Source organism: Myotis lucifugus, unplaced genomic scaffold (assembly GCF_000147115.1).
Source record: "Myotis lucifugus unplaced genomic scaffold, Myoluc2.0 scaffold_70, whole genome shotgun sequence".
NCBI lineage: Eukaryota > Metazoa > Chordata > Mammalia > Chiroptera > Vespertilionidae > Myotis > Myotis lucifugus.
Genome location: NW_005871118.1, coordinates 1,434,195 through 1,456,718, shown reverse-complemented (window position 1 = coordinate 1,456,718; position 22,524 = coordinate 1,434,195). Strand labels below are relative to the sequence as shown.

The window sequence follows — 22,524 nt, the reverse complement described above, 5'->3', positions numbered from 1 at the left end:
GGAGGTACATTGTTTTGAGGTACATTCACTGAGGTCTATCCCTTCCAACTCTCCCATCCACACTCGTCTATCTGAAACAAGTATACAAGACGAGTGTGGATGGGAGAGTTGGAAGGGGTCGACCTCAGCGAACGTACCTCAATCAGATTGAGGACATTTTTAGCAAAGGCCAGCTTAGGAGTACCCTAATTAAGTTAATAACAATGTACCTACCTATATAGTTTAAGTTTAAAAAATTTGGCTCTCAAAAGAAATTTCAATCATTGTACTGTTGATATTTGGCTCTGTTGACTAATGAGTTTGCCGACCATTGGAATAGAGTATTCTTGGATTCAGTCTCTTGCTTGGCATCACTTTGTATACTTTCTTCCATTCTTTTCTGGCCTGATGTGTTTCTGTTGAGAAATCGTTTTGCAATGTAATGGGTGATTCCTTGTAGGTAACTCTCTGTCTCTCTCTTGCAGCCTGTAAGATTCTCTCTTTGTCATTAATGTTTGCCATTGTATTTACATCATATTTTGGTGTGGTTCTTTTGGGTTCATCTTGTTTGAGACTCTCTGTGCTTGTGTGACCTCCCCCCCAAATCAGGGAATTTTTCTGTTATTATTTCTTTAAATAGTTTTTCAAATCCTTGCTCCTCTTCTTGTTTTGGCACCCCTATTATACTTATGTTGCTTCGTTTCATGTTGTCCCAAAGCTCCATCAGGCTCTCCTCCTGTCTTTTGATTTTTTTCCCCATTTGAAGTTCAGATTGGTTGTGTTTTGCTTCCCTGTCTTCTAATTTGCTAATTTGGTCCCCCTGCTTCTCCTAGTCTACTGTTAAAAGCTTCCATATTGTTTTTTATTGTAGCTATATCACTCTTTATTTCCTCCTGATTCTTATATAAGTTGTTGATTTTCTCATCCAGCCGCTTTAGGAACTGTATGACCCTTACTCTGAATTCTTTTTTTTTTTTTTACATATTGCATGCCTCTGTTTCATTTAGTTCCTTTTCTGCCACTTCCTCCTTTTGTTTCCTTTGGGAGTTGTTCCCTTATCTTCCCATTTTTGTCCTTACCGAAGGGTCCAGGCACCGAATCACATGGGGACTGTGGCTGAAGTGGCGGGCTTGGGGAATGGTTGAGCACTCTGAGACTCACTGGAAGGTCCAGGAGCCTGGTCAGTTGGGGCCTTTGGCTGAAGTAGTAGGCTTGGTGGGAAGGGAGCATTCTTTAGGGAACACAGGAGGCTGGAGTCCCAGTGTCTGTGGGTCTACAGATGAGGGAGCAGGTCTTTGGCTGGAGTGGCTGTAGGGTCTGGTATAGTTTCTGAAGCCAGTCTGGGTGGTGGTGAGGCTGGACTCCTAGTCCCAGAAGCTCTCCCCTTCAAGAGTGCATCGTTTCTGTGCCAGAGCCAGTTGCCCCAGGAGTGATTCTTAAAGCTTTTTCTTGTCTGTGATAGGTCTCCCCATGTAGTGGAGCCCGGTCTGCTGCCCCTGAGACTCCTGTAGGATCTAACTGTCACACACAGACACAGACACAGACACAGACACACACACACACACACACACACACACACACACACACTACAGTTCACTTTCTCACTTACACTCTCTTCCTCACTGCCGTCCTGCTCTCCTGTTTCAGCACTTTTTATGCATAGGATTTTTTTTTTTTTTTTTTTTTTGCTGATTTTTTTTTTTTTTTTTGCTGATGTGGGTGTATTTAAATTTAGTATTGTTACAGTAAAAGTTTTGCTGTTTGTATGTAGGAGAATTATTTTTCCCAGTTAGCTGTTTCTGATTGCAGAGATTTCAAATAGAAACCCTGTTTTTCCTTTAAGTATATTTTCTGAGTATAAAAGTAATATTTGTTTATTAAAAATAATTTGAGGATTATAGAATAGAGTAATAAAAGTCAATAAAAATTACCCATCACCTCCACTCTCACCAAAAGTGCTTGTTTACATCTTAGTGATAATAATACTTTTTTTCAGTGTTTGTGTTTTCACAAAATTGGCTTCATACGCTATATACTTCTAATGTATCATTTTAAAAAACATATAAGTAGTATTTTCCTGAAATATTATTTTTAATTAACATAGAACATTTTTCCCATCATATGATTATTTCTTTTTTTAATTTCTTTAGTTTTTAGTGTGCAGTTCTTACCGTATTCAGTCCTTAGTCTAATTTAGTGAAGATCTCATTGTCAGTAATATCATGGTATGATAGTTTGTACAAAATTATTTTATATTTTTGTTTATTTTCTTAATAATTTAAGAAGTAGATAGATTTGGTTAAGAGTACATGTTTCTTAATTGCATTCTTTTTTAAAAAATCTTTATTGTTCAGATTATTACAGATGCTCCTCTTCCCTTCCCATAGCTCCTCTCTACCCAGTTCCCACCCCAGGCCCTTGCCCCGCCCCCACTGTCCTCGTTTATAGGTGTAAGTTCTTTGTCCAAACTCTTCCTGCACCCCCCATACCCTCTTCCCCCTGAGAATTTTCAGTCCACTCCCTTTCCATGCCCCTGATTCTATTACATTCACCAGTTTATTCTGTTCATCAGATTTTTTATTTTATTTTTAGATTTACTTGTTGATAGATATGTATTTGTTATCACTTTGTTGTTCATAATTTGTATCTTTACCTTTTTCTTCTTCTTCCTCTTCTTAAAGAATACCCTTCAGCATTCCATATAATACTGATTTGGTGGTGGTGGACTCCTTTAGGTTTTTCTTATCTGTGAAGCTCTTTATCTGCCCTTCAATTCTAAATGATAGCTTTGCTGGGTAGAGTAATCTTGGTTGTAGGTTCTTGCTATTCATCACTTTGAATATTTCTTGCCATTCCCTTCTGGCCTGCAAAGTTTCTGTTGAGAAATCAGCTGACAGTCATATGGGTACTCCCTTGTAGGTAACTAACTGTTTTTCTCTTGCTGCTTTTAAGATTCTCTCTTTGTCTTTTGCCCTTGGCATTTTAATTATGATGTTTCTTGGTGTGGTCCTCTTTGGATTCCTTTTGTTTGGGGTTCTCTGTGCTTCCTGGACTTGTAAGTCTGTTTCTTTCACCAGGTAGGGGAAGTTTTCTGTCATTATTTCTTCAAATAGGTTTTCAATATCTTGCTCTCTCTCTTCTTCTGGCACCCCCATACTTTGGATGTTGGTACACTTGAAGTTGTCCCAGAGGCTCTTTACACTATCTTGATATTTTTGGATTCTTTTTTCTTTTTGTTATTCTGGTTGGGTGTTTTTTGCTTCTTTGTATTTCAAATCTTTGACTTGATTCTTGGGATCCTCTATTCTACTGTTGAATCTCTGTAAATTATTCTTTATTTCAGTCTGTGTATGCTTAATTTTTGACTGGACCTTTTCACTGGGAGGAATTGACCTCCAGGCCAATTAGCTGGGAGGACCAGCTGTATCCTCAATGGAAGAGCTGCTGTTTGGAAGACACCCCTATGGGGCAGGACTTGCTTCAGTGGGGCTTTGGTGCTCACTGAGTCTGCCCCTTGAGTGTGTCACTTATGGATGTGAATAATTGTAATCTGGTATCGTTTTGCACCGACCACTGAGTACACTGGCTCTTGGATCTCCAAGGAGATGCAAAGTCAGCCACTGCCTGGGGCCACCCAGCAGGAGCTACAGAGAGATCTGCAGATTCCTCCTCTTTGTATCGGGAAGTGCCCAGATGAGGCTTAGCTGTGAAGCAAGGCAAGCTGCTGCTGCTGCTTGCCCTGGGCCTTCTTTTTATAGCATTGGGGCTCCCTGACCCAGCTGATGCCTGTTTGACAGGTTTTAGGCTGGGAAAGGACAGGCCATTCATATGCAAAAGCCACTGCACAGGGCTTGGGTGGAGTTGTAAATTGGGTGGAGTGAGGTCTCAGGGAATCACCTGGGCAGAGCAAACAGCAATGGCTGCCAGTCAGCCCTGCACCAGAGAGGTCTCAGCGCAGGAACAATGACCGCTGCAAGCACCTCCATCTGAAAGAAAGCTGCCTTTGCGTTCCTGCCCTGATACCAGACAGTCCAGTTTCTCCCCGTATGTGTCTGGGTCCCCCAGAGTCTTGCCCAGAACTGGAATTCAAAGCAAGCAGGATCTTGTATCTCCCTCCCTATTAAAAAAGCAGCACACCCGGTGCCAGCCCGTTCTGCGCTTCCGTACCTCCTACCAGTCTCAATGTGCTTTCTTCTTTACCTCTCTGGTTGTAGTACTTCCACTCAGCCCACTTTCCCGCAGTTCTGGATGATAGTTGTTCGGTCTTTTAGTTGTAATTTTGATGTGGCTGTGAGAGGCAGCAAGTACAGGTATTTACTTATGCTACCATCTTGATTCTCCCCTTAATTACATTCTGTAAAGAGTGTGGTAATTCATACACCCAACAGCACTGTGTGGAACTTTATTTCCCAACAATCAACTTTAAAAACAGTATAATATAATCTTAAAGAAAAATTTCCAAACAAACAAACTTATTTTGGTAGGCAAAATAAACAGACTTATTTTTGGACTAATGTTTCTTTTTAAGCTATTATTAGGGTTCCACATTTTTTATAGAGTAATTGATCATTTATATTTTGTTGATGAATTGCCATCTGATTTCCATTGTTTATCATTCTGTTTGTATTGCTGTTCAGCTTTTAAATATTACTTTGTTTTTAAGGAGCTCTTTTTGAATTATGGATATTAATTTTGGATACGTCTAATATATTCAAATGTCTTCCCAAATGATATATGGAAAATTACTTTATCAATTTACCTTATTTTAACTATGATAAATTAATACAATCATCATTAGTTTATCATGCATGATAAATAAGGATTATCTTGAAGAAAGTTTTAATCTCAAAATTTGAAGCATATAAAATATCTCATTTCTATATGCTAATTAAATTCCTTTCTCTACTGTCTTATTCTTTTGGTAATAAAGTTTATTTTCTCTAGCTACCATGCTTTGTAGTATTTTCAGCAAAGACATTTTTTTTTGTTTTATTTATTTTTAATGGGTTACCTTAATGAAGTATCTGTTTATTACTTTTGATATTTTAAAGATTTCCGAACAAAAATTACAACAAAATAAAAACACGTTTCTTTTTTTTTTAAATATATTTTATTGATTTTTCACAGAGAGGAAGGGAGAGGGACAGAGAGCTAGAAACATCAACATCGATGAGAGAGAAACATCGATCAGCTGCCTCCTGCACACCCCCCACTGGGGATGTGCCCGCAACCAAGGTACATGCCCTTGACTGGAATCGAACCTGAGACCCTTCAGTCCGCAGGCTGACGCTCTATCCACTGAGCCAAACCAGTCAGGGCAAAACACATTTCTTGACTTCTAATGTAATTTATGGATGACTTACTATAACTGAGGAAATTAAAAGGAACTTATTTTGGAATGCCAATTCATTGACAAGTATTCAGAAATTCAAATAAGTACTTTGGCCAACATGAAAAATTGTGTGTGTTATATGGTAATAATTTGAATTCTTTATTACATATTTATTCATTTAAGATAGGTAAAATAAAATTTACATTTGTTAGAAACATATTTTGTGGCATAGGTGTTCATATATTATGTTGAAAGATTGGAGTGGACTCAGGCTATCATTTTTCAAAAGCAAAAGCTCTGTTTGCAAATAAATATTCCTGTAATTTAAAAACTGCATTTGTGTAAACAGCATTTAATTGTCAAGTATCAGTGTAAGGAGAGGATCACTGCATACATAATCCAGGACACAGGTTGCTTGTTGGAACCGTGTGTGACTCTTTATAAAGCTTTTGTGCTAGGTTTCAAGCACTCTTCATCACTGTTCCAGTGGTTGATCTATGGGAGATGCCTCATACACCCTGCTGTCTTTGCTGCTGTGTTTGCTTAGAGCTAACCCCAGGGATCTAATGAGGGAAAGATTTGCAGCAGGGCAGCTTGAAGCTGAAAGATCAAACGTATCTACTTTCTGAGTTAACCATGATCCTGGAACCCAACAAAAGGATCCGGTACCCCTATTACAATGTTAGATTCTAAGAAGAATTGTGCTCTGCAGATAGCCCCCTGTGTTCGCAAAGTTGTTTAGGAATTTTTACTGTAGTCACCAATTGGTTTTAAATTGCACATTGTAATCATGCATTTCAGTCTTAATTTATTAAGCATACCACAATACTCACCATTGACTTGATACATTTAACATATCTGTTACCAAGGTTTTAAAATATGGAATAATAAAATTGGCTCAATATTATCATCATTTTACAATACCATGTAGTTGTGTTTTTTTTTTTTGTATAGTGGATTCAACACAAGCCATTTATGGTGTAAATGTTCTAGTTTTGGAGTATAACTTAAGTGTTATTAATAACTTGATAACATAACATTATAATTTTTTCATAATGTAAAACTTTAGTTTAGATATTGTTTTTAAGTTTCAATATTAATCACCAAGAGTATCTGATAATGTAAAGCTTTCTGAATTACTTTCCCATAAATATTTTACTTTACTTTTTTTCTTATTTATTTTAAAAATAGGGATATTTTCTCCTTTTTGAGTCTAAATGACTAATTAGAGCAGAGCTTATATTTTATTTGCATAGAATCATTTTAATAGAGAATTTTTGTTTAATGTGCTTTGATAATTTAGAAAATGAGACTGGTTTTGCACTTTTCTCATATGCCAGTTTTGTGTGTGTGTTTTTAGGGATTAAGGGCCTGAAGGAATAGAGGAAGTGAATGGACACCGATGTTTCAAAATATCTCATTTTGCCTAAAAGCAAGTACCGGCAGATAAATGCCCATAAAGGGATTTCTTTCTTAAGCCCCGTGGATTTTTCCCCGCACAACTTTTTGTGTGAGTTAGAAATGAAAACCATTCATCTAGTGCCCCAAAGAACGGCCTTATTGAATGGAATAACAGTGTAATGTACCATTGAAGGCAGGATTGAAAGTGATTATCTTGTTAACTCTTGACAGTTACCGCCAGCTTGAAATGAAACCGGCAGGCTTGATTTGCAAATGAATTAGAGCTTTTTCATTTTGTGCCAGGATCATCTTTTTATATTCTGATATGACAGATGCTATGTTCCAGGCTTTTGTTTTTCTTCATTTTTATACTTGCAAATAAAAAACAAAAGATTATGATAGTCATTTTATTTGCATCTTTTTCTCTTGGAGTTTAGTCTTTGTATAGAAGTTTTTAATCTTATATTTCTCAAAAATTTGTTTAAGACTATTGTTTTTGTCCGAATTAAATTTGATTAATCTAAGTATAGTACTAATTGGGTGAAAGAGAAGAATTTATTGGCTTTTAAGAAGTAGAAAGTTACCCACAAACAGAATACTGTAGTAGTAAAAACAGAAACTTCTGGCAAACTTTAATAGAATTAGATCTTGGCAACTATTTTGATATAACTTCAAACTTGTAGAGAAGTTTCAGTACAAGAAACTCCCATGTACCTTGTACCCAGATTCATCAGTTGTTTATAGTTTACCCCCATTTGTTTTATCAGCTTTCTCTCCCTCTTTCTGCCTTCCTTCTCTCTCCACACACATATTTAAAAATGTTCTTTTTCTGAACCAAATGGAGAGTATATTGGAATTATTGTTCCCCATAAATACTTTAGTGTACATTCTCAAAGAAATTCTCTTACATAACTACAAGCACTGGCTTTTGAGAATTCAGAGAAAAAAAAATATTTTTGTGTTTTTAAAAATTCTAATATTAGTAAGAAATCAATGTGGAGGGTTTTTTATTCATGATGTCATAATACTTCTGTTTATATACTTTAATCATATATGTTAATTATTATAATTTTAGGGCATTATTCATATATAACTTATTAACCTGGACTTTTTTTTAGTTGTCCAAGTAGTTTTTAATATTGGAGGGTTAACATACTAGTAGTTAAAACTGGTATGTTACATTTAATATAAATGTTCAAAGTAATAATTAACATTCCCCCTATTTAAGTAATAATACATTTCCCATTAAAAAGAGACTTTATTTACACAGACAACCAAACATACACTCATATTCTTGTGGAATATTAAATTAAGTATCTTTAAATTACTCATTAAGAGTTCAAAATTTAAGGTTTTGTAAGTCTTTTTTCATTGTAAAGTTATATTTTGTTCTGCTGTACAAATCTTAATAAAATTTGGAATTTAAGACTAAGTTATTCCTCATTTTACCACTATAGCTTTTCAACATGAGGTTTGGCACTGAGTCCTATTTAATATAGTGGGAACTCCAGGCGTTTATAACATGTATTTTGTTGATGTGATCTCTTGAGGAACTTTATAAAAATGCCACTTCTTTAAATACAAGAATAATTAATACAATTATTTTTTTTGTAATATAAGTGTATCAGTGAGAAAAATGGAATTGCTTTGGGGAGATAGCATTTCACTTAATTCAAAGTTAGTGTTCTCTATTATCAAAATTGATAACAAATGTTTGTTAATGCCGATTGGTAATGAGATGTTAAATAGTTAATCTTTGAAGATTTTTTTTCATGCTGATAGGTACTACTGAAAACTGATCACAATCCACAAGCATATGATTTCAGTTGAACGCCTAGTATAAATTTCTTTTCTTCATAATTTCATAGATATAAATTGTTCTCACTGAAGATCTTTTCTACCTTTTTTCTTAGGTCAAAGACTCACCTTTTCACCTAAAGGGAAAAATTTATGGCTTTTCTTTGTCCTGTCTAAATTACCAGCATTACTATTCTTGTGTTATCTATACTAATAAACGCCTGGGTGGCCCTCATGTGCGACGTCGTCACAAAATGGCCACTGCAAGATGGTCGCCACAAGATGGCCATCACAAGATGGCCATGTGCACTGCGGAGGTGGGATCAGTGGCCGCTCTGCACGGTGAGGCCTGGGGGCCCCGCGGCTCTGTGTGGCGTGGAGGAGGCCGGTCCCTGCGTCTTTGCCGCCTCGTGTGGAGGAGGCGGGTCCTGGCAGAGGAGGCGGGTTGCAGCAGGGGCAGTTGTGGGCAATCAGGCTGGCAAGGGAGGGCAGTTGGGGGCCATCAGACCGGCAGGGGAGTGGTTAGGGAGCAATCAGGATGGCAGGCAGAAGCAGTTAGGGGCAATCAGGCAGGCAGGCAGGCAGGCGAGCAGTTAGGAGCCAGCGGTCCCAGATTATGAGAGGGATGTCCCAGATTGGAGAGGGTGCAGACCAGGCTGAGGGACAACTCCTCCCACCCCCCCCCCCCCTGCACATTTTGTGAACCAGGCCTCTAGTTAAGTAATAATAATGGCCCCCAAACACAAGGGAATATACACATCAGTGGGGAAAGAATGGAACAGCACATGATTTCATCGTGCTGCTAAGAAAGATGGGCAATTAAACTTTTTATTTATTTCTGAAATTTTCCATTTAATATTTTTGGATCAAAGTTTACCATGAGTTACTGAAACTGTGGATTGGGATGGAGGTGATTGCTGCATATATTTTTAACCACCATCGTATGTAACATATTTTAGTATATGTCACATCAGGTTGGTACTGAATTGGTGTTTTTCAATTTTACTGAAAATATTCTTATTCTACTATGTAGACATGGATACTAATTCTTCAAATTCAGCATTGACACCTCAAATGAACAATAACTGAGCAGTATTGCTACATCTGTGGATTTATTAAGAACCAAGGAAATTCATTCAGAATTATTTGCCTGGCCTTAGAGTATTAATGATATTTCCTATGCCCTCAACTTTTCGAGCAACTATTCTTGTTGAAAGGCTAATAGTTTTAAAACAAATGTTTTCTCCAGACACATTCCTTCGGCTACTGCAGCCAAATGTGGTTTAATGAACTCATCCTTGTTAAATTGCTTTCATTGATTGGCTAACAAATACGGGACTCAGAAACTCATTTTTCTTTTTGATAAGGACTTCTGTTTGTGATGAGAAATGCATCCATTTAAATATTTTAATATTTCTGATTGTTACTTTCCTGTGAATTGGAAATATTGTGAAGACTTCGTAGTTTGATAATGTCAACATATATTGTATTCTTTTAGTACAGCTATAGAGTCATCGTATAATAAACACTATGCATTGTTATTTAATTTGATAAAATAAGTTACACTCCACTGAGCCTTAAAAGCATGTCATTTGAAGTCCCCTTTTCTCTTCTGGTTTTGACATAATAGTTGTACACTGATATTAAAACAAAAATTAAATGTCACATTAAAGCATTTCATGAAGCCATTGAAACTCTGTTGAGTTTTGTGCTCTGAGGAGCAGTGCAAACCATTGAGACACCACATGTGACCTCTATTGCAACCACTCAGCTTTTGTTTTAATGCTAATGCAGCCATCGAAACAAACAAGAATGAGTGTGATTGTGTCCCAACAAAACTTTATATATTGACACTAAAATTTGAACTTCAATAATTGTCACATTGTTTACTGACACCTGATTTGAACTTTCAGCTCAAAAGAAAAGTTGGCAATTCTTTACATTCTCTTCTGGCCATCAAATACTACTAATAAATGTTTGGTGGAAAGTGTTCATGAATTGAAAATGTTATGTTTTATTTTGTGCAGGCAAATATAAAACCACTTTTTAAGAAACTAACTTGTAGAAAATCTTTATTTGTATTTTCACTTTATATGAACTAGGAAAAACAAATTTTTGTTACATGTAAGACTATTTCAAGCCTCCAAGACTAACCACATGCCATTTCCTCCTGTCTACATGTAAACTGTCCTTATTGAACTTAGATTCTTTTAGAAAAGACTGAAAGTAAACAGACAAACATAAATTATGTAGGAATGTTGGGTAGCTTATGTAATCATTAGAACCCCAGTAAACCAGGCTGTGAAAATGAATAGGAATTAAGATAGCTACATCATGAGATCAGTCTAGTTAATATACAGGCACTGGTACCATCATCACCGACATTGATGCCACTGGGGGAGGTTGGTTGGCCGGACAGGGGGAAGGTAGTTCTATTGTTACTGTCAACAAGAATAATCTTTGTATTTGTGTCTTTAACTTACTCTTGATTCAGAGTTCCTATCATAATCCCTGTCTTCCTATATTTGGCACTTTTGGATTTAAAGCTCACCAATTTGGAATAGTATTCAGATTCTGCTTAGCTTAAGAAACATGAGAAATATACTGGGGAAGGGTATAGTGTGTGAGCATAAAAGTGAAAAGTGATGAAGGAAGAATTCCTTGAGCTTCTAAACTAGAAGTTGTTCATTCTTACAGGTCCATGTATTATCTCTTCACAGTACTTTAAAAATATTATTCATGTTATAATTTCTAATTTATAGACTTGTCTGTTAATTGTTTGTGTGTTTCATGTCTGTCTGTAAGCTCCTTTCAACCCAGTCTGCTTTTTTTTTTTAATTGTACTAGAGGCCCAGTGCACAAAATTTGTGCACGGGTGAGGTCTCTAGGCCTGGCCAGTGATCAGGGCCATTCGGGGCCAGGCCAATCAGGGCCGAGCTGGAGAGGAGGCGATGGTCACCGGACCGGGCACAGAAGGAACGGACACTGGACGCCAATGCTGCCATTGCTGGCGCCCCACCACCACGTGGTTCCCCACCTCCTACTTGCTCCTTCCCTTGCCACCACACCGCCACTGTGGCAGGCGGCAGTGGGCCGATTGGGGCCTGCCAACCAGGGGGAGGAACGGGGCATGAGAGGTTGGCCGCTGGCCCCAAGGAGGGAAAGGGGCCGCAAGGAGGGACCACGGGAGGTTGGTTGGCTGGACGGGGGGAAGGTAGGGACCACAGGGGGATGGCTGGCCAGGGTCAGTTGGCTGTGGGAGCATTGAGTGTCTGCTCCCTGGTGGTCAATGTGCTCCCACAGGGGGAGCTCTGCTCAGCCACAAGCCAGGCTGATGGCTGCCAGCACAGCGGTGGTGGCGGGAGCCTCTCCCGCCTCCTCAGCAGCACTAAGGATGTCCGACTGCAGCTTAGATCTGCTTCTTGCTGGTAAGTGGACATCCCCCAAGGGATGTCTGACTGCCAGCTTGGGCCCGATCCCCTAGGGAGCGGGCCTAAGCCAGCAGGTGGACATCCTCCGAGGGGTCCCAGACTGCAAGAGGGCATAGGCTGGGCTGAGGGACCCCCCTGAGTGCACAAATTTTTGTGCACTGGGCCTCTAGTATATTATAAAAGAGACTAGAAAGTAAAGAGATTGACTCCCAGGATTTGGCTTGAGCAACAGGATGAAAGATATGACTCCCTTCTGAAATAGGAAATACTGAAAAAGATCAAGTTTGAAGGAGGAACTCAAGATTTCAGTTTTGGATCCATTGAGTATAAAGTTTTGGTTTTGATTTTTGAGACATTCAGATAGAGATGTCAAATAGACAATTGGATAAATGAATATGGAGCATCTGAAAGCTATACATTTTTTTTTTGTCAGTTACCTATACTTTTCTATTAATGCTGTGCATGAGGACAAGAAAGGTTAGTAAGAAAGCATGGCACAAGATGAGGGCCTAGAGCAGGGGTGGGCAAACTTTTTGACTCGAGGGCCACAATGGGTTCTTAAACTGGACCGGAGGGCCGGAACAAAAGCATGGATGGAGTGTCTGTGTGAACTAATATAAATTCAAAGTAAACATCATTACATAAAAGGGTACGGTCTTTTTCTTTTTTAGTTTTCTTCATTTCAAACGGGCCGGATCCGGCCCGGGGGCCATAGTTTGCCAACGGCTGGCCTAGAGCCTTGAGGAGCTCTAACTTTTACTGGCTGAAGAGAACAGCATGAACCTCCAAAGGATATTTGAGGAGCCCTTTTTTGAGAAAATGGGAAAATTGAATAAAGTAATATCGTAGAAGACAAATGAGGATGCAGTGTTTGATAGTATCAGGGTGGAGGAAAGAACAGATAATTGAAGGACCGAAGTACTTGAAGAAGCCAGAAGAGCTGATTTTAGAGTCCATGTGGCGGGAATGACCTTTGTTAGAAGGAACTTCAAGCATCACCTTTATGAATTATTTCCTAGACTCTGCTACCCACACTTTCCACCTCTTCCCCACCCTCTGAGTCCCCCATCCTGTACTCTCATGAAATTAGAATTCTAACAAAGCATTTATAATATTTTATTGTACTATTTACTTTTATGCTTTTCCTAATGAGACCTTCCAATTCTAATTTGAACATTAGCATATGTTAGTGATATAAATAAAAATTTTTATTTACCATATCTCAAGACATAAAGACTTTTATCTTTAACTAAAGGCCTGGTGCACAAAATTCGTGCACTCAGGGTGCGTCCCTCCGCCCGGCCTGCACCTTCTCAGTCCAGAAGTCCTAGGGGGATGTCCGACTGATGGCCTAGGGCAGGGGTCGGCAAACTCATTAGTCAACAGAGCCAAATATCAACAGTACAACGATTGAAATTTCTTTTGAGTGCCAAATTTTTTATACTTAAACTATATAGGTAAGTACATTGTTATTAACTTAATTAGGGTACTCCTCAGGCTTAGGAAGAGCCACACTCAAGGGGCCAAAGAGCCGCATGTGGCTCGCGAGCCGCAGTTTGCCGACCACGGGCCTAGGGGAGCGGGCCTAAGCCGGCAGTCAGACATCCTTAGCGCTGCCAAGGAGGTGGGAGAGGCTCCCGCCACCGCCACTGTGCTCGCCAGCATTGAGCCCAGGTTCTGGCTGAGTGGTGCTCCCCCTGTGGTAGCTCACTGACCACCAGGGGAAGCTCCTGTGTTGAGCGTCTGCCCCCTGTGGTCAGTGCACGTCATAGCGACCGGTCATTCTGCCATTGGGTCGAAACCAGCTCTCCGACATCCCCTGAGGGGTCCCGGATTGTGAGAGGCCACAGACCAGGCCGAGGGACCCCGCCAGGGCACGATTGGGGCCAGGGAGGCATGCAGGAAGTTGGTCAGCCGAGGAGGGACTGCGGGAGGGCTCCAGGGCATGTCCGACCCATCTCATTCAGTCCCGATGGGCCGGACCCCAGCAGTAAGCTAACTTACCAGTCAGAGCGTCTGCCCCCTGGTGGTCAGTGCACGTCATAGCAGCTGGTCAGTCGGTCAACTGTCTGCCCCCTGGTGATCAATGCATGTCATCTTGACTGGTCAACCGGTCAACTGTCTGCCCCTTGTGGTCACTGCACGTCATAGCGAGCAGTTGAGCGGCCTTAGCATATCATTAGCATATTATGCTTTGATTGGTTGAACGGACAACCGGACACCTAGCATATTAGGCTTTTATTATATAGGATGTATAGCTTTGACATTGCACACCAAGGATCTATGCTTATAAAAAACTTTGTGTGGTAACAAAGCAGAAGGTCTACTTAAACACATAATTAACTTGGATAAATATGTAGAAGCCATATAAAATAATTACTAAATATTAAGTGCTAGATTGTGAAGAATTTTTGTTAGGGCAATGCAGTTACCCTCGGTAGCCATAGATTTAAATGTTCTGTCTTTTCAAAAGGGGCCTGTATGGCTCCCATTGCATATGATAATTTGGAATTTTCATGTGGCATGATGTTAAAACATGTCCTATGAGGATGATGTTCAGGAGCATGTAACTTAGCTGGTGAAGGAGGCCAGCTGACTGCTCAGCATTGTATCTCAGAGTGGCTTGGTTTCCTTCTGACCTTAATGTATTGAAGGTTCTGCATAGTAATGATAATGTTGATAATAATCAGAAATATATACTAAGTATAACCTGCTAATTACTTTGCATTTTTATTGCATTCACAATTAAGGACATTTAGAAGTTCCTGTTACTTACCCATTGAATGTCAAAGAGTGACTGTTAGTTTAGAGGTGTAAGAAATTACTATCAACATAGTAGAAGTGGGAGTTTGGTTTTTAAAGATGTAGTGAAGAAGAAAAGGTAGAAAAATATATGAGCCAAATCATGAAGGTAATAATAAACTGGTCTGAGAAGAGGTACAATTTGAATAGTAGTACATTATTGGCCAGATATTGTAGATTATAAAGCAGGCAGACACATGAACTTGGGGTATGAAGACATTGATGCTAGGGAGAGAAAAATATTACAGGAATTTTCATGTGAAGTGATAGGAACCAAAACTAATATAGACAAAATGGGGAAGTAAGGGAATGTGGCAGAACTTGAAACAACCTGGATTAATTATTGAAAGATTCACCATTTCCGTTTGTATCATGTGTGTGGACTTGACTATGACCATTATCTCTATTCTAGTTTTATATTCTACAACTCTAAATTGAATTTATCTTTCTTATATAATCATGTACCTAATTTAGGAAGATTTTATTACTATTAAGCACTATAATTGGTATAAAGATGAACAGATATGTAGATTGAATCTTTTAAATGAGCACTGAAGATAACAGGCATGTACACACATAATATATGAGTAAATTTTTTAGGGCTATAGTGAACAGGAAAAGTAGGGGCTGAATATAGACCCAGCCTTATATTACTTAATACAGCAGGTAGCATTTCTATTGTAAAAGAAAAAAAATGAGCTTTGGTTTCAGATAGAGCATTTTTGGCCATTTTAGCAAGTTAGTTTTTACTTTAAGCTATAGATACTTAATTTACATAATGAAGTTACTGTACTCATAGAGCTGCTGTGAAGATTTTTAAAAAATACTTTTAAAAATTGGACCACAGTAAGATATTTTCATGGAAGAAATTTTAGAAAACACAAGCAAAGAATTAGAATGAACATAAAAATCAGTTGAAATCCCACTGTTAAATACAGCTAACATTAATTTATAACTTTTTAGTTACACATATGTACTCAAACTGTATATATGCATGTATAAAACTATTCTTAATAAATATGACATTGTACCATTCTATAATATGCTCTTTTAAAAACTTAATATGCCACAAGAACATTTTCATGGAAATATACAACTACATCATAGTTTTTAATGGCTACATGGTTTTCTGTTTGATGGATATTGCCATATTTTATTTCAGAGTTTGCCAGTATTGGGTATTTACTTTGTTCCCAGGTTTTTGTCTCTTTTTTTGTTTTTTGTTTTATTAAATACAATGTAGTAATTAATATGGAAGTAGAATTTTCAGGTCAAATGCTTTATGTGTGTTATTGAGAAATTTTAACATTTTCAAATTGCTCTGTGGAACACTTATATTATTTCTGTAGCATCTGAGGGTACCTGATTCCCCACACCTTTTCCTACACTGGATATATAATCACTCATTTTCATCTTTGCTTGTCTGCTAGGTAGAAAATGGGATTTAGTTTTATCTTGCAGATCTGTGTCTATAATATTTCTCTAAATGTTTGTTAGCAGATTTTTCTTTTTGTGAATATTTTGAGAATTCATGAGAGTTGATCATTAAGGGTCAGTTATTCATTTTTACTTAAATCCTCACCCCTTTGCAGCCTCCTTCCCAATCATGGCTCCAATTAAGGAGTAGGAGAATACTGTAAAATTTTGTTTCATTGTTAAAGTTATAGTTTTTAGAAATTGACAGTAAAAAATTCTCTCCATCAAAATTTGGACAATGAACTCAGGCTGCCAGGTTTCCAAACTGCCTTTTACCAGCTGAGGGGTTAACTGTGGTATCTACTTAACCTCTCTAAACCTCAGTTATTGAATCTACATATAATATGGATAATAATTTTGTCTTTATAATAAAGTTATAAGGATTAAATGAATTCATTTTTGTAAAGCACTCACTACATTGCTTGTTGCATACTTTTAACATTTCTTCAGAGGTGGAATCTCAAAGAAGGTTAGTTCACTTAGATATATATGATGAAAGATTTAAGTGCTAGGAAATGCAAAGAGATCTTTAGGAAATGGCAAATAGTTTGACTTGGGCAAGAATCTTGAATTTTATGCTGAGGAGTTTATTTTCATTCACTATGCAAAGAAAAATTTTAGTAGTTTTATTCCCTACCACTATTAGGTGGTCACCTGATTAACATCACACCTTAATTTTTTGTTTCTGGATACAGTATCACTGTAGTTACATAGGAAAATATCAGAAGGAAGAGAAAAAAATACCAAAATCCTATTTAATAAAGAGATAATATGCAAATTGACCATCACTCCAACACACAAGATGGCCAGCAGGGGAGGGCAGTTGGGAGCGACCAGGCCAGTGGGGGAGGACAGATAGGGGTGACCAGGCCTGGAGAAGAGGGCAGTTAGGGTTGACCAGGCCAGCAGGGGAGGGCAGTTAGGGGCAATCGGGCTGGCAGGGGAGCAGTTAGGCATCGATTAGGCTGGCAGGGGAGTGGTTAGGGGGTGATCAGGCTGGCAGGCAGAAGCGGTTAGGGGCAATCAGGCAGGCAGGCAGGCAAGCGGTTGGGAGCCAGCAGTCCTGGATTGTGAGAGGGATGTCCGACTGCCCGTTTAGGCCCGATCCCTTGGGATCGGGCCTAAACGGGCAGTCGGACATCCCTTTAGGGGTCCCAGATTGGAGAGGGTACAGGCTGGGCTGAGGGACACCACCCCCTCATGCACGAATTTTGTGCACCGGGCCTCTAGTACTTTAATAATTGAAGAATTGAGTAATCAATTTTTGAGTTGTTGAAAGTTTGCTCTTTTTAGGAAAAATATACATGTTGCATTTTTTTTTCATTATATTTGCTACCTTCTATTTGGGATTGTTGACTCTCCATTGCATATTAGATAGATACTGCTTTTATGAAGTTGTTGGAACATAATTTTTATGATTATGGACTTTCTTGAAAGTAGAAATGTATTTTTAATTGTATTTAAATTTAAATTATTATAAACAATGATTCTTTATATTTAAATATAAATTTGTATTTATAATTAATGAAAATATAATATATAAATTTAGATTATTTAGATTTAAGTACTGAAGATGAAATATGCTAGTTTATTCTTTTAAAAAATTAAATTTATTGTGGAGACATTGGTTAATAGGATCATATAGGTTTCAAGTGTACATTTTTATGATACATGATCTGTATATTGTATTGTATGCCCACTACTCAAAGTCAAATTCATCTTCCGTCCCCATATATTTGACCCCTTTTTCATTTACAGACTCCCGAACTCCCTTCCCTCAGGTAACCACCTATAGTAGGTCTGTGTTTCAAGTTTTATATCCCACATATGAGTGAAATCATATGGTTATTCTATTTTCTGACTTATTGAACCTCAATCCTCCAAGTGAAGTAAACCACATCATATTCATAAATGATGCTTAAATCAGTGATATTCTTTTTTCACATTCCAGTTTTGGTTCTTTTAGAAAAAGAAATCAGAAATAATCCAAATGTCCAACAATAATGAGTAATTTAACTTATTGTTACATCTGTGAGCAGGATAGTATGATAGTATGTAAACAGTAAAATAGTATGATAGTATGTAAACAGTAAAATTATTATATGTAAATATATTTAATAACACCAGAGAAGCTGTTTAAGTAGTGAAAAAAATTTAAGCTACATAACAGAAATCAATGATGGTCTCATTTTTGTAAGAAAAAAAAAGTACATTTGTGTGAATGCATTAAAATGGAGGGAAAACCTAAAATATGTTGAGGTATTATCTTTGGCTGGTGGGATTTCAGGTGATTTTTATTTTCTTAGAACCAGACATAATTTTGAAATTTTCAGGGCCCCTGCTATTCCATATGGCACCTTTTCAGATACTAGCAAAAACCGTCCCTTCATCCTGTGGCTGCAGTACCGCAACAGGATGCACTGCTTTGTCAGGGCGTATAGCTTTTATCTTCCACTGCCTGGTTAGGTTTTCCTTTATTTTTTCTTTTTTTCTCTCCATAATGAACAACATGCACAATTGTACATGATGGCCCTGAAAACTTACATAATAAAAATTATTTAAAATTACAGACTAAAAGTAACATGACCTTTTAATGCATCTACTCTGGGCAGGCTACTCTTCTTACTTGACCTCTGCAAGTGACCTTTGAGCCTACTCTTCCTGCCTCTTCTTTTCTACTTACCCACTCTGCTCAGATGCAATCAATCCTTCAGGATGCAGCTAAAATTACCCTCCTCTTTGAAATATTTTTCAACCACTCTAACACATATGGCAATTTCATCTTCTTCTGAACTTCTCTTGAACTAGGTTAAGAACATGGATTGAAGGGATCAGTGGTGAATGGGTTGCATCTTACCTACTAACTCCAAATGACTGGCACTGACTACTTAGAGCACAGTGTTAAGATGCTTGAGCTGCAACTGGAAAGAAGATTGTCATTGATTAGGAATGTTAGTCCTGCATGTGGGAAATAACAGATAGGTAGCATGTTCTCATTCACTTTCCCTGCCTGGCTTGGACATTAACTCTTTCATGCATTAGTCTTAATTTGACAACACTGTTTTAAACATCTAAGGTATAGATACCATATCTTAATACTTTTTGTTGATGATATTTATGTTTTTGTTATTGTTATTATTATCCATTCCAAATTTTTCATTTAACTAGGTGCTCAATAAATATATTTATATTGCTGTTTCTTCATTCTTGATGTTCCAAGTCTCTTTCTGGAATAATTTTCCTTGTGTCTGAAGCATTTCTTTAGCAATTCTTTTAGATCAGATCTACAAGTGATGAATTATCTTTGTGTTTTTTCATCTGAAACTGTTATCTAGAGCATAGGTTGAAAATTTTTGAAATCTCATTTCTTTCCTTTGTAGACCCTTTCTGTGAACTCCAGAACCTGTTTACCGGAATGACTGTAAATGGCTTACCTGATACATATCAAATTAAGTCTTCAGCTTCCCATTGGAATACAATCAGTGTGTATCTTAAGTCCTCAACTGTTTAATATGTTTAATTTAAACTTGTCCCAATATAGTAGATGCTCATGAATACTGGTAAAGCTAACTAAAGAATCTTAAAAAGAGAATAGCCCATGTAAAATTCAGTAATCATGGTACACTTGTCTGTGTAAATGGTATATAAGTTCTAGAATAGAATATCTATAATAATAAAAACATAATATCCTAATTAGACTGGACAGCCGAATGACCTTCGGGACATCATTCCAGACGTCCTTCCAGATGAAGCAGTGGCAGCGGGAGCCGAGGCAGAGATAGTTAGGGACGATCAGGCAGGCAGGCAAGTGGTTAGGGGCGATCAGGCACACAGGCAGAGGTAGTTAGGGCCAATCAGACAGGCAGGTAGAGGGGATAGGGACAATCAGGCAGGCAGGCAAGTGGTTAGGGGTGATCAGACAGGGATGTCCGCCTGCCGGTTTAGGCCCGATCCCTGCGGGCCTAAACCAGCAGTGTTGTAAATAGTAATCAGTTAGATAAAAAACTACTCATAAAATAATACAAACATCTAAACACTATATTATGAACCAAGGTAACATAAGAATATATATTGAGAGCCACTAATTTGCAAGATATTCTCCAATCAGGAGAAAAATGCTGAGTATTCTAACCAAACCAGGTACATTACAACTGGGAATTCCACGAATATCTTTTTGGAATTTAGAGTTAATACTCTGTATTTTTCTTATTGGGGTTAAAATGTAAAAAAAAAAAAATAGGAAATTGAGATACTGTTTTTTCTTCTTTTTTCAACATACTTTATTATTCTGCCTCCTTTCAGAGATCGGAATATGAGACTGTGCTTATGTCAGGATATTTTTATTGGATGTTAGCATTGGGCCAAGCTCTTTATATGTATTTTATTTGAAAAGTAGACTGACTTTCGTTTATAGGTATTACAGTTGAAACGTGGTTACAAAAGCTAACATCTATAAAGAGATTTCTTTATTTTGGAAATTGAATATGGTCAATTGGTCCAGTTTTAGCCTGTCACATTGCACCAGTATTTATTGAGTGACTTATGTATATATGTGCTGATTTTTTCAATCTCTGACTTGAATTTAAGAATGAAAAAATTAGAGAAGATATATAACTTGACAAAGTTATTTAGTAAGTAGTAGAGTTGCAATTTGAACCTAGGTTTTTCTTAGGTTTATATATTACAGAAATCTTACATTAATAACATTTTATTCTTTTTTAAAATATATTTTTATTGATTTTTTTACAGAGAGGAAGGGAGAGGGATAGTTTGAAACATCGATGTGAGAGAAACATCGATCAGCTGCCTCCTGCACACCCCCTACTGGGGATGTGCCTACAACCAAGGTACATGACCTTGGCCGGAATCGAACCTGAGACCCTTCAGTCAGCAGGCCGACGCTCTATCCACTGAGCCAAACCGGTTAGGGCACATTTTATTCTTTTTTTTAAACATTTTTAAAAATATATATCTTTATTGATTTCAGAGCGCAAGGCAGAGGGAAAGAGAGATAGAAGCATCAATGATGAGAGAGAATCACTGATTGGCTGCTTCCTGCACATCCCCTACTGGGGATCAAGCCCGCAACACAGGCATGTGCCCTTGACCAGAATCGAACCTGGGACCCTTCAGTCCGCAGGCTGACGCTCTATCCACTGAGCCAAACTAGTTAGGGCATAACATTTTATTCTTAATAAAAAAAGATCTCATACATGTAAAATGTATCAATTATTATTTGATACTACACTTGATCTTAGCCAAAAGACAGAGAAGCGATTAATTATTATTTGAGATGGGAGATATAGGAACCTTATAACTCAAGCTTTTAAAAACATTGACTGCCATTATGTAAAAAACAAAACAAAAACAAAAAGTAGATTTTTGCTTTATGAAAGAGGATATAAAATTAATTGTGATGTTATCTCTATAGCTGTAGAAAACTGCAGCATAGTAATCTTTTAAAACTGAGTGATATGCTTTGTTTATGACAAAAAATCTGTAAAATTGTGTACTGTTGTAGGAGTTACTCTATTTTTTATAATTACTGTCTGTGCCAATTGTATATGGGATAATACACATACATTACTAATTACAAATATATTTAAGTTTTTATTTCTTAAAGACTTGGTCCATGAAATGATATTTTGATGCGATAGCAGTTAGTTGCTTGCATTATGGTTTCTGAGTATTTTATAACTTAACACAACTGGATTTTTGGCCAGCTCTATGAAATGGCTTTGGTTTATATTTATTTTGTTACTTTTCTACTTCCAATCCAAAAAAAAGTTACTTTTCTTTTGGATGTCTTTTGTTTATTTAATTTGTTTTAAAATAGTACTTTTATAAGTAAATCTATATTATATTTTGGATTGATATAATAGGGAATGATGAGAACAATCATGTACTTTTACTGGGAGAAGCAAGTAACTAAAATTTTTTTTCTAAGCTAATATTTTGACAAGTGTGAATGCAAAATGCATTTATTGAGAGTAAAGAAGAATGCCATCATCAGAAGGAATAGGGTTGGATTTTGTTGTTGTTGTTGTTTTCAAAATAAATGCCATTATTGATTGTGGCTCCCTGACCTGGTTCCCTTGGACCATTTAAAACCTGAGTGATCATTTTAGTATAATATTGCTAACATCTTTTTTAAAAAGTTGAATCCTTCCTAGTAAGACTATATCTAAAATATATTATTCTATTATTTTATTTTTTTATTTATTAAGAGGATATAAGCTTTATCATAGCAAGTTTCTGGATTTACAGCATGCTTCCTTTGGCAAAATAATGAAATCTGTTTGCCAC

General features: G+C 37.4%; 1 protein-coding gene and 1 pseudogene across 1 annotated transcript in view; one reads left to right on the top strand and one right to left on the bottom strand.

Annotated features, from left to right (window-relative positions):
- RSRC1 (arginine and serine rich coiled-coil 1) overlaps nt 1–22,524 on the top strand; it is a 329,184-nt gene that overhangs the window by 129,537 nt on the left and 177,123 nt on the right. The window lies entirely within an intron of this gene.
- LOC111826347 lies at nt 21,321–21,496 on the bottom strand (annotated as a pseudogene).